Genomic DNA, 13363 nt, shown 5'->3' on the forward strand with positions numbered 1-13363 from the left:
ACAAAGTATCTATCTATCTATCTATCTATCTAAATTGTCAAGTTAGCAGTTCATTTTGAAAACATACCTGCCTTCACTACCGCTTTACACATCAGGCTGCTTTATTTCTAAGCAAGACTAAGTATCAACAATCGCATTTGATTTTTGTCTTGGTAAAAGTTGGCCACTTCTAGTTTTAAATAAGTCAAATCATGTTTTTCTGTATAGTCCTTAATCACAAGGAGTCTCAAAGGGCTGCACAGACCAGACCATGCAAACTGCACAGAACAGACTCTTGCAAACTTCAGACTATTATTACACCATCCCCTGATCTAAATCCTACATGAGGGCAAGGAGAAACTCAAAATCTCTAGATGAGGTAAATGAAGAAACCTTGAGAAGAGACCGCACATGAGGTAATACCCTTACCAGGATGACCAGGCTGCAACGGATGTTGTTGTTTGCGTGTGTGTGTTCTCTTTAAAATAAATATTCTGAAGACCGATTGTGTTTCCTGCTTGATAAAATCTACCTCTTTTATTGTCAAAACGTTGGCATGTATGAAAAAGTCACTAAAAGTACTCGCCCATTTCTAATGATGACCAATACCAGAAATCTTGGGCTATTTAACAATCAGTAACCTGGAAATAAATGAACTGTAAATTGACATTAATAGATGCAATATTAGTGAAAAAAGGTTGAGATTTATAGATATTTCTCTACAAATCAATTGTTGAGCGAGAGGGGTATTATACATACAAATTTTATTGGTGTGTGGTTAGATCATGTCGATTAAGGGTTCAGTCTGACAAAATATCGTATCAAATGTCCCTTGTAATCTTAACATCAACATTTGAATCATTACGTGTCTCCCCCCCACCCCGCCCCCCATTCTCAATCATATTAAAGTAGGTCTATTTCACTCTAAGTTGAGTAAAACATCTCTACAACCAAATACTAAAAAGCTAAATAGTAAAAGTACTCGGAGCACTGTTAAGAAATATGTCTTAGTATGCTTTAAAAATGACCAACAATTAAATACCCCAGTCACGCTTTGTCCTAATCATGAATCATGGCACATCCAGACTGTGTTATTGACCTTAGGTTGAGGTTAGTTTTTAATAATTCTCTTTAAAGGTATTATGTTGTATTTATCTTGCAAAGACGATAAAATAACCCATATTAATCAGGAATTAGTTTACCCCACAGCACGGTGGAACAGTGGTTAGCGCGTTTGTGGCACAGTTCTGAGGTCATGAGATCGAACCTTCCTGTGTGAAGTTTGAATGTTCTCCCCGTGCTTGCGTGGGTTTTCTCCGGGCACTCCGGTTTCCTCCCACATTTCAAAAACATGCATGTCTGGTTAATTGGCCAGTCCTAAATTGTCCCGAGGTGTGATTGAGCGAGTGAGTTGTCTGTCTCCGTGTCCCCTGCCCACTGCCCGAGGATAGCTGGGATGGGCTCCAGCACCCCCGTGACCCTACTGAGGATAAGCGGTGCAGGTAATGGATGGATGGATGGATGGATTGGTTTACCCCACTTAGCAGTAACCCTTTTAACCCTTTAACAGAATGCCTGCTTGGCTCATCCCTGCAGGACAATAAGCGGTCCCTGCATCTTTTCAGGTGGTCTTATCATAATTGACCTGCTGCAGTAATGCAATTTTATTACACACACTATCGTTCTCAGTCAGGGGACTCTGCCACTTAATCCAGTTAGAGAAGAGTGATGTTTGCAGGAGGGAAACCAATTAGAAAAAGTGGCCGCTAATAGAAGATTTGAAGATTTTTTTTTTTCTTGTTCAGTTTACTGAAGAGTTTGGTCATTTACGTCACAGAAATGCAGGGACAATTTTGGATTGAAATCTTTAAAAATGCTTCGAAAAATACTGAATAGCCTTCGTCTTACTGTCATTGATTTTCAAACATGGGCTGGACAGACATGTATTTATTGTTTAAATAACCGGTAAAAAGTAATGACCAACAATCCCCAAGGTATCACCAGAACTCACCCGGTTCCTGTAACCATCAAGGGAGAATGTGTAGAATTTGTCCAGACCTACAAATACCTGGGTGTGCAGCTGGACAACAAACTGGACTGGACTGCCAACACAGAAGCTCTATGTAGGAAAGGGCAAAGCCGACTTTACTTCCTCAGAAGGCTGGCCTCCTTCAACATCTGCAAAAAGCTCCTGAAAATATTCTATGAGACAGTAGTGGCAAGCGCCCTCTTCTATGCGACAGCGTGTTGGGGAGGCAGCGTCAAGAAGAAGGATGCCTCTCGTCTCAATAAACTGGCTAGGAAAGCGAGCTCTGTTGTGGGCAAAGAGCTGGACAGCCTAACAACAGTAGCTGAGAGACGGGCACTGGAAAAGCTGCGGTCAATCATGGACAATCCATCGCATCCACTACACAGCATTATCTCCAGACAGAAGAGCAGTTTCAGCGACAGACTGCTGTCACTGTCTTGTACTACGGACAGACTGAAGAGATCTTTTCTTCCTCATGCCATGAGGCTCTTTAACTCCACCCGGCAGAGTAAAGGCCCACATTAAACCACACCACCTACATTGGATATTACCGAATCTTACTGCAATATGTATTCTGTGAAGCACTATTTAGTTACTCTATATAACACGCTACAGTGGGCATTTGCACGTCACACTGGGTATTTGTATATTGTATTCTTTTGGCTTTATTATTGTACTGTTCTCAGCTCAGGGATGCTGCTGGAAATGTGAATTTCCCTTCGGGGATGAATAAAGTATCTATCTATCTATCTATCTATAAACTACAAAGAGCTAGAACCTGTCACCAAATTTAAATATCTTAGAGCTGTCTTATCAGAAGAGGGATCAGAACCATGAAACATGGTCTGGACACCTCAAACCACAGTCACACTTGCCAGACTTTGCTTGGAAGACCGAAAAAGAACTGGGCCAACAACATTAAAGAATGAACTGGTGACGACCCAAGAAAAGGCCAGGGACCGTCAACAGTGGAGAAGGCTGTCCAGAGTTGCATCCTCTTTGATTGCCTCGACCCATGCGGTTAAGGGTTCCGTGAACTGTAAAACAGTATTGACTTTGATCTTCTTTTGATAAAGAAACATAATTGTTTAAGGCATTTGTTTCTGTAGGTTTCAAAGTGATAGCTGTTTTTTTTAAAGAACTGCAGCATTTTTATGCACCTACATAAATCTGTATTGTCTTTGCTGTCCTATTCATTTCGTATTTCTGGACTGCATATCAGTCCTTGTTGTTCGGATCGACCGCTGTGCTGTTCCACTGTTGATCAATGTGCAGCAGCACTTGCAGGTGATTGAAGTGGCAATTTCAGCGGGGTACCCTTGCGACAGCAACAGGCGGTTAGTTGATTTCAGTTGTGCGCGTGAATCTTGTTAGAAACATGTGTTTTGTTAGTGACAACAGCAGTTTCACTTTGACAGTAAATATTTGAGGGTACAGGGAAAGTGCCTTGTGTATATAGTCAAGTTTATTTGTATAGCCCTTAATCACAAGGAGTCTCAAAGGGCTTCACAGACAACAGAATGTCAACACCTAATGTGTAGCTTTGTTTTTCAGTACTATGCTTTATCATTCAGCCTGCTTTGTAACATACCCGACAAATTGGAAGAAAAAAAAAAAACAGTCACACGTACATTCCAATCATGCAAATGCATTGTTCTTGATGTACTTTATTATAAGGACAAGACCAGTCAGCGACTTTTTTTTTTTTTGTGACAAAAAAAAATGGTTAAAGGACAGCTAGCCAACTAATTAACTGCTTGTTTTGGATCTTCCAGGGCCACATTCTTGATTGTTTAGCGCTCCACTCCTGATGCACTCTGATTAACCAGGAAACGCTGTAAAAACTTGAAATAATAATCTTGATCATGCATTTCAACTGTGATTAAGTAAAAAAAAACACAAGAACTGTAATTTTGACCCTTGCAAAAATAAAGCATAATGGCTCTGCGTTGCCAGGATTGCCGTTACCGGGCATTCTACCAGAGCAAGGTAGCTGGGGCAGGGGTTTGTTGAAAAAGTGGGAAGAGCCACCAGGAAGTGCCAAAGAGCAGTATGAGTGCACCCATATCCAGAGACGCTTGTAAACAAAAGTGAATGTTTATCAGTTTTGGTATTTATTGGGGGTGCCTTGATGCAAAACCTAGCTTAAGACTCTCCCAGAGGCCTAATGTACTACTGTATTCATTTTTAAGAAAACCGGTCCAGCCGTTTTGGAGCCTTCTAGCCACATACGAACACACAAAATAAGGCTTTATATAATGTATTATAATAACTTGGGCCAGTCTTTAAAGCCCTGGTGTGTATTACTTGACCTCTAGATGGCAGTGTGTTGTCTGGTACGAGCGACGGCCAGTGATGCAAGGCACAGCGTGGCGGCAGGATGCCAGAAGCACATGTCACAGAGTGGGGTTGTACACAGTGTAAAAGAACCAAATTTCTCGACCTTTGATTTGTTTTTTTATAATAATTAACATTGGTATAATAGTTAAGCAGTTGTTTGTAAATATTTTTGCCTATTTACTGACATTCTTTTAACTTATTTTTCTCTTTAAAATCTATATTATGTGTTTTCCTTCAAGTGCCATGTCTAATCTCGATGTAAACAATTTTTCACTGCATTGATATCAATAACAATAAACACAATGCAATTCAATTTAGATGCCTTTAACCAAGCCCAGCCTAAACCCAAACTAGAAAAAATCTTATCCAATTGGCCCCAAAAAATTGCTTGTTGTGAAAGTTTTTTTTAATGTGTATAAATGCAATTTCAACTTTTAAAATAGGCAAATTTGTCTTCAATGGAAGATTACTTATGATTTTGATAGAAAATAATTCTTAAAATGAGAAAGTAATATCTGCTATATTCGCTAATATTACTAACTTTTAGAATATATTTCCGGAGAAATAAGATAAATGTCCTTTTTTAAGACATTCTAAGATTCAAATTTTCTGATAATGGTGTCACTATTTATTTTTCACAGTGCACCTAAATACAATTGCAATCAAAAGATGCAGAAGCCATCTTTACTCCATTTCAAAAGTTCCCTTATTGTTTTCAACACTGAATGCTCCTTTGTATATTGATGACATCATGGCCTATTGACACAATTGTTGGCATTGTCTTGAATGTGCCCGCATTGCTTGATGCCATCCTTTCGGGAATCTGTCCCCTCCCCCTCTGTCAGCCTGATTGACTGGCTCGAGTCCCATGGCGCACCCTCTTGCCCATCCCTGCCTGTAGTTCATTTCCAGCCTGTCTGTCCAGTTTTTCAATGACAGCGGCGTCGCTCTGTGACTGTCGCAAACCCACCCCCACCCCACCATCTATAACCATGAGACAAAACCCATTTTAAGACGAGAGTGACGGTGCGTGAGTGCAAGTTCATGCCGGCTAGCTTAGTCCTAAGACTTTCTAGTGCACGCCTGCGGGCTTGGAGTAGACAAAGCAAGTAGAAGGTCAAAGCTTAATGCACTACTGCCTAGTCACATAGATAGCAAGTGGCGCACATTCGGCAAGGCTTTCTGCGCTGGCTTCTGTTGGTTAGTTTAGCTCCTCTCACTCTGTTGACGGTTGAAGTTGGGACACGAAACAAGGGCAAGTTTAAGGCCCGAGGCCAGGGAACGAAAGAGCAAAATGGACCTCAGAGTTGTTTGTGCTTCGAAGGCTTTTTCTGGATTGATAGATCATTTATTCTTTTTTCCACATAGATGTTTATGTCCCCCAGCAAAGTTTGTTAAAAGGCCGTGTTTTCTTCATTCTTTGCTTTCTGTAGCCTAAGGCAGCCGGCAAGCTTTCCTAAGTGCTTGTCTCCAATCTCTCCTTTTGTTCAAGCATTGGCTTATTCCCCAATTTGGATCATCACTGTCATCCAAACCTCCCAATAGATGAAATTGTCACAGTTTTTCAGTTAAAAAAAAAATCTAAATTTTTATGTTGATGTCTGTTAACACTGTTCATTGTTTGTTAGCATTAAAATATTGTCTTCTCTTGAGTTCTAAAACGTATTCGTTTTCAAACTTTTTTTTTATCTTTAGTTTCTGAAAAACCCTAATTTGTTTATTTCATATTTTATTTATGTTTTAAAAGTTTTGTATGTCCAATTGTATAACCTTTAGTCCAAGCACATCCTCTCAGAAAAAATGTCAGGGAATTTAGATCCACAGGTTACTTACATATTGTCACTGTCAGCTTTTTGGTTATGATCTAAATCATCCCTGAATGGTTTATCAAGGAGCTATTTAAAGGGTGTTGGTTTTTATCAAGTCTGTAAATATCAAATATAAAGTTAATTTAAGGTAAAAAAAATATATATATTTTCTTGGGTGTAAATATTACAAGACAGTGACATTGGGGACCTACTTACAATAAATGGAAGAACATGGTAATAATTTTAGCCTGTCAATATATGTTGGTGGTGTTGGTAGATATACACAGACAATTTGATTGCCCTGTTCGAATTTACATATTTTATAGTGTTCCTTTCACCCACATTTCTACCCTGTATACTACATGTTGTAACTGCAGTAAAAGCTTTGAGTTTTTCTAAATTGACAAAACAATTTTAACACTATCTCGAAAGCTGTCTGACTTGAGGTTTCTTACTACATTTTTTTTTTATAAAAACAATGTTTTTGGAATTGTATTTGTCAACTTTATTCCATTTGGCTGTGAAATTGTTTTCCAGTATGTATCATAACCAAACCTTAGTTTGTAAATTACACTATTTATTTAAAAAACAAAATAAATGGAGGTATAATCTAATTTTAGAATACAATGTCAGTCGCATAAAAATACTTCAATTTATTGTATTTATTCATTGTAATTTATAACTGATGTCATAGAATTGGAATTCAGTTATGTATATTCTAAATGAGCCTCCTTTCCATTTATTGTCAGCAGACCCTTAAGCCCTCAAAATGTCTCATCTCATCTCATCTCATTAGCTGCACCACTTATCCTAAGTAGGGTCGCGGGGGTGCTGGAGCCCATCCCAGCAATCATCGGGCAGTGGGCAGGGGACACCCTGAATTGGTTGCCAGCCAGTCGCAGGGCACACAGGGACAGACAACTCGCTCGCTCATTCACACCTAGGGACAATTTGGACCGGCCAATCCACCTGAAATGCATGTCTTTGGAATGTGGGAGGAAACCGGAGTGCCCGGAGGAAACCCACGCATGCACGGGGAGAACATACAAACTCCGCACAGGAAGTCCGGTAGCTGGATTCGAACCCACACAGGAGGTTCCCAAGACCTTAGAACTGTGCCGCACACGCGCTAACCACTGCGCCGCCGTGCTGCCCGCCCCAAAATGTAAAAGTGAAATTTATCCGTTGGTAAACGAGTTGATGTTCTGATTAGAAATCATTAAAAAAAAGTCCTTTCTGATTGGCCGAACAAACAAATCATAGTCCTAGAACGTTGAATCTTGTCTGCCGCCTTCCTAGATGGTAAGGCGCCCGCTTTGAGACTGGGAGGTTCGGGTTCGCGCCCCGGCCGAGTCATTCCTAAGACTTAAAAAGTGGTCGGCGGCGCCCTCTCTTGGCTGCGGCTGCATCGGGTCAGATGCAATCGACATTTCGTTCTGTGTACATTGTTACACAGAATGACAATACAAGGAAATTATTATTATTATTATTATTATTATTATTGCAAATCATGACAGTTCTTATATGAAATTAATAATCCTAGTCTGATTGTCACCAAGAAAAATCAGTGAGCCACAGGAGAGTATTGCCTGGGACATAGGAAACCTAAAAGGCCACACCGAGATGAATAATTCTTTTCATCTCCTCCATCACTGTAAATATTACACGTCTATTTATAGCTACTCCTTCCTTTGGCGTCATTCCTCACCATAAAACATGGCCATCATAACGTTTTCTTTCATTGTCCTCCCAAGAGAATTTTAAAAAAGGAACACGCGGATTAATAATGTACCAATATCGCTACTTATTAATTGGCTGGCATATGCACACACAAGCATGGTGATGATGGATATGTATTATTGATCATTTGGATTTTAATTGTATGCATTACCTTCTGGCTGGGAGCTGGTAGAGCACATTGATTGAAGATGTTGCTTTACTAAAACTCATTCTCAGCCATTGATGGGTATAGATATCTAATATCTATAATCTTGGGTACTTGGAGTAAGATTATTTAATCATTTTTATGTCGTGTGTTTGTGGTAGTAGCAGATGTGTTGAATGATCATTAGTCTCAAGCAAGAAGGAGAGCATCTTTAGATAAAAGTTCCTCCCCGTTAGCTGCTTATTAGCCTGCTCACCTGCAATCTCTTGGCAAATTCTATGAGGCTAATTTGCAGATCTATGTTTACAGTCAATTTAATGCATTTTTTTAAACTTTGGATAGAGTTCACCTCAACCAGTTGGACTGAGAGATAAACCAGGGATGCATTGTAAGGATAACCAATCATCACAATCTGATTAATACCACAAAAATGATCTGATTATAGCAGTGTTGCTCAGATTTTCTCAAAACAAACTGCCCTCAAATATGCCATCTGTGCAATGCAAGTGTTTAATTTGATACAGCAGGGTTATAAAATAAAGTATGATACTGTCATGATTACCCAAGTGGAGCCACCTGGGGTAATCATGTGGCGCGCTGGAATGTGCTTCCTGATTGGTTAATGCTCCCTTTTTAAACGCGTTACGCGGAGAACTCTTTGTCGGAGGATTACTTCTGTACCCCGTAAGACTCTCCCGATTACATGTGCCTTCTTGTTTACCTGATTCTGCCTGCCTGCCTCCGATCCGACCTGCCTCCGATTCGACCTGCTTTCGTCCCACGCTACGATCTTCTCTTCAGTCCTGGTAAACTCGACCTGCCTTCGTCCCACGCTACGATTGATCACGTCTCCCGCTAACCCTTACGCTTCCCCAAATAAAGAACTGTACGAACGCTCTGGGGTCTCCTGCTCTGTTCTGGTCTTCCCTGACAGATACACCCTAAATTTTACATAATTTAATTGCATCCTTTCAATGTTGTGTTCAGAAAGGGATTACCAATTTAACTATTTGCATGTATCTAACCATGATATCTTTTAATAAATTGCAGCCTTCTTGTACCTTAAACTCGAGTGCCATTTCTATTTCTGCCCGGCATAATAGCAAGTGTCAAGGGCATTTGTGGATGCGTTGATTTTATGACCCTACGAGATGAGATGCTGGGGGATGAGGAATGAGGGCGAGAAGATGCTGCAGCAGTGGTTGGAGATAAAGATTAATGGCCGTTTGGCACATGTAACCCACGTTTGGCCGTGGCACTCATTTGGAATGTGTTTGTCTGTGCGAAATAGGGTAAACCAGAAAACCGGAGATGCATTGGCTCGTCTGCCTCCGAAGGTTCCTCACGTGCTGTGTGCTGCCAATTGTGCCTGTTTTTTTCTTCTGTGCTCATGAATGAGGTTGATTTTTTTCTCTGCGACCTGATTAGACCCTCATCATGGTGGCTGGTATGAAGTGTGGCTAAGATCATGTGATCTCTGTTAACCCGTTGAGGCCTGGAGTGTTCCGAGGATTATTGGAATTACGGCTAATTATCATGATCACGAGGTCAATGTTCTGCTTAGTGGCAAGATTTGTGGGTTTGTTGCAGGCAATGTGTTTTATGAGGTGTGTCAGATGATGTTGCAAAGGATTTAGTCCAACAGTGCTTACTAAAAACCTTGATAGTATGGATGCACAATTTCACGTTAACAGTCTGTTTCACTTCCAGAGTGATAAGTGACAACTTCCTACTTTTCCAAACTGATATTGACGACTCGTGTTTTATACCAGGAGTCTCAAACTAATTTTAGATTGGGGGCCTTACCGAGACATACCTAATTGGTATAATGGCGGCGCCCTCTGGCTGCGGCTGCACCGACTCGCTACAACGGGTCAGGTGTATCGACATTTCGTTCTGTGTACATTGTTACCAAGAATGACAATACAAAGGAAATTATTATTATTATTATTATTATGGTTAAAAAACAAAACAAAAAAAACCTCAAGGTGGTCAGACTAGTAAATGAATGGCATAAAAAGTCTTCCTTATCCAGAGAGCTTGGTCTTTTTGGAGTCTTACAATTAAACTATGAATGAATTAATTGAATGAATTCAAGAAAATAAACAAATCAACAATTGATATTATTTCCACTACAGTTTATTTAACGCGGGGAAACTCTTGCATAATTATTAAAAGGATAAACAATACTTAGTATAAGCAAGCAGCACGGCGGTGCGGTTGTTAGAACGTGTACGGCACAGTTCTGAGGTCATGAGATCAAACTTCCTGTGTGAAGTTTGCATGTTCTCCTTGTGCGTGCGTGGGTTTCCTCCGGGCACTCCGGTTTCCTCCCACATTCCAAAAACATGCATGTCAGGTTAATTGGCCGATCCAAATTGTCCTTAGGTGTGAATGACTGTCTCTTTGTGCCCTGCGACTCGCTGGCAACTAGTTCAGGGTGTCCCCTGCCCACTGCCTGAAGATGGGTGGGATGGGCTCCAGCACCTCCGCGACCCAACTGAGGATAAGCGGTGCAGATAATGGATGGATGGATAGTATAAGCAAAACGATAGATAATTGTGTTTATTTTAGGGATTATTTTTAGAATTTTAGGGAAAACATATACAAAAAGAGAACATTTTAAATATTTGGTAATTCATTTGCAGGACTACTTTTCTCATCAAACAAAAAAAAAATAAGTTGAAAATCTACTAAGATAAGAAAAATAATATTCTTAAATTGACAATGATTTGCTAATAGAGAAAGAATGTATTTTTTTGTACTTTTTTGCTTACCTTTAGGACATCATCGTAAGGTTTTGGTAACCAAGTCTCAAAAGAGATGAGTCAGCTTTGAATACTATAGCAAGATTCCAAGTTACCAATTAATAGATCATATTTTATTATTTTTTGCCATTCTATCTCTGGTGAATATTACTCATATTATAATTGCACAAGTATATTACTTGATAATAAACATTTGAAATGAAGTGTCTGCGATTAAATTTATTAAAATGAGACACCATTTATGGAATTTGTTTTTCTAAAATTGATAAGTTAAAATACCTTAGCCACTGAATACATAATCTCCAAATTATTGATAGAAAAACTCTGCTTTATAACAATCAAATTGTAAATGCTCGTCGGCTGTGAACAATTTTACCCTCCACAATTTATGTAGAATAGAATAGAATAGAATAGAATCTACCTTTATTGTCATTGTTACAAATGGGCTAACATATTGTGACAACAAAATTGGGCATGACACTCCAGTTTTACACATTCATAGTGAGGTATGAGCAAGAAGATAAAGGAACAGAGAAGATAATGTTATAAGACAAGGGGGATAAGGCTATAGTTATAATTTACATGGTATTTACACAAGAAATGTCTGCATGTGGGATGTTACATACAGGGTTGTCGTGATAACGTTGGTATCGTAACGGTTGTGCAATATTGCATTTGGTGCAAAGTCATCATAGTGCAAAAATAGTCAGCATGAAACAGGAAATGGTCAGACATTGTGCAATTTGAGCATTAAACGTAGTGCAGTCGACATGTGCAAGAACAAGACATGAGTAACATTATATTCGTGTGAGGTAGTGTTGGCACGAGTTTTCAGGTTTTTTTTTGTGCGGTGTCTGTTTGAGCAGTGAACAAACATAGTGCAGACAGCATGTACGTGAGTACCATTTTACATACGTGTGAGGTAGTTTTTTTGCAACAGTTTTCAGTTTTTTGTGCGGTGTCTGTTTAGGGTGGTATGTGATTTCTTTGAAAGATCTGTGTATATTTTTACCCACAGCACTTGATTAGACTGACGTCAAAGACATCTTCTCTTATTGATTTCCCCTAAATTAAATCAGTTCCACCTACAGATGAGATGATTAACCTGATAAAGTGAGCAAATGTGATTTAGATATGTTAGGTTGTGGGCAACATCTGCAATCCACTAGGGCGTTCCGGAAGAGAGGCCTTGAAACCATTTTTTATGTCCTTTTCACTGGCGCTTTAGTTTCGTTTTCAACAATTTGTGATTCCTATAATCAGTGTTGGTAGACAGTGTGTATGTAATATGTGTGTATTTCTGTTTGTGTCATTGAGTTAATGGAGGGTCTTGGCCTGTGTAATGGAGCCCTTCCCAGCAGGCTGCATGATTTAATTAATGTCATCCTTCTCTGCGCCCTCCCTTTCCTGTGTGACTCATCTGTTTTGTGAATTAGACGTCAAGCTATAAGACAATGTTGCAGTGTCTGTGTTAAATCGCTTCATATTTTTGTTATGCTTTTATATCCCTTATAGTGAAAAGTAATAAACTAATTGCCCTCTGGTGTGAGTCTTTTTCCACAACTTGTTTTTTTTTTCTTCTGGCTCTCTAGTCTGACTTTTTTTCATGGAAAGGGAATCATTTTCCAAAAATCTGTGGCATTACCAGCACCTTCTTGCGGGAACTAGCCACTGGAACATGCAGCCTGAAGCTGAGCTAGCCCACAAATCCAAGACTAGTGTCGGGGGTGTTCATATTACTAATCAATTGGTTACAGTTTCATTTAAAAAGTAATCCAGTTACTCCACAGATTACTGACACCCAAAAGTAGCGCGTAACTCAGCATATACTCAAGCCCACCCCTTAAAACTGCTAAAAGCAGCCACACAGTAAAAGAAATGGATGAAAATGTGCATACCAACTTGTGTAAGCTGTGAACCCTCCATACATTTTTGGCTCGTGCAACAATATCCATTTAATTTTTGTCTTCAAACCACTGGAAGATTTCTTTCTCCTTTTCTGGGTAATGTCAAAGATGGTTTCTTTTTTCTCCAGGCTTGGTGTATTGCAAAAAATAATTTTACAAATAAAAATACAAAAATTCAGCACTCTTACCATAAATTCTGTGCTCACATTCGGCCCATTGTTTTCGTTGGTCCGATATACGCCACTCCCCCCACCCCATGCGTTGCCTACTATTCTGGTGACACACAACCAAATACGTGCATGTAAACTGACTCCCTAACATCAGGATTTTTTTTTGTAGTTGTAAATATGGCCTAGATAAAAGTATATACGGTAGGGAGAATATCAGAATATCAGTAGGTGGACATTACGAATCCTAATACTCTGTGCTTGAGACCCTGCCACCATAATTGTATTTAGTTGTATTTTATGAATAGTTATCAATCAATCTAAGGTCTTGTATTCAGCGTTGTGTTGCTGGCGGTATGCTACTTCGTGAGCCAAGGAGTAATCGACAGAGTTTAGAAGACATCGTAATTCACAATCTGCTTTTGAAAGGTAGCAGAGTAATGCACCAAATTGAAACAACATTTGAGTTACAACATATAG

At 39.5% G+C, this 13363-nt stretch overlaps 1 protein-coding gene across 1 annotated transcript in view; it reads left to right on the forward strand.

The window, feature by feature from the left end:
• The window catches only part of LOC148366319 (tricarboxylate transport protein B, mitochondrial), a 31693-nt gene that overhangs the window by 1536 nt on the left and 16794 nt on the right, over positions 1-13363 (forward strand). The gene's annotated exons all lie outside the window — the stretch shown is intronic.

The sequence above is a fragment of the Urocampus carinirostris genome, chromosome 5 (assembly GCF_059441175.1).
Source record: "Urocampus carinirostris isolate Australia breed hairy pipefish chromosome 5, RoL_Ucar_1.0, whole genome shotgun sequence".
NCBI classification, from domain to species: Eukaryota; Metazoa; Chordata; class Actinopteri; order Syngnathiformes; family Syngnathidae; genus Urocampus; species Urocampus carinirostris.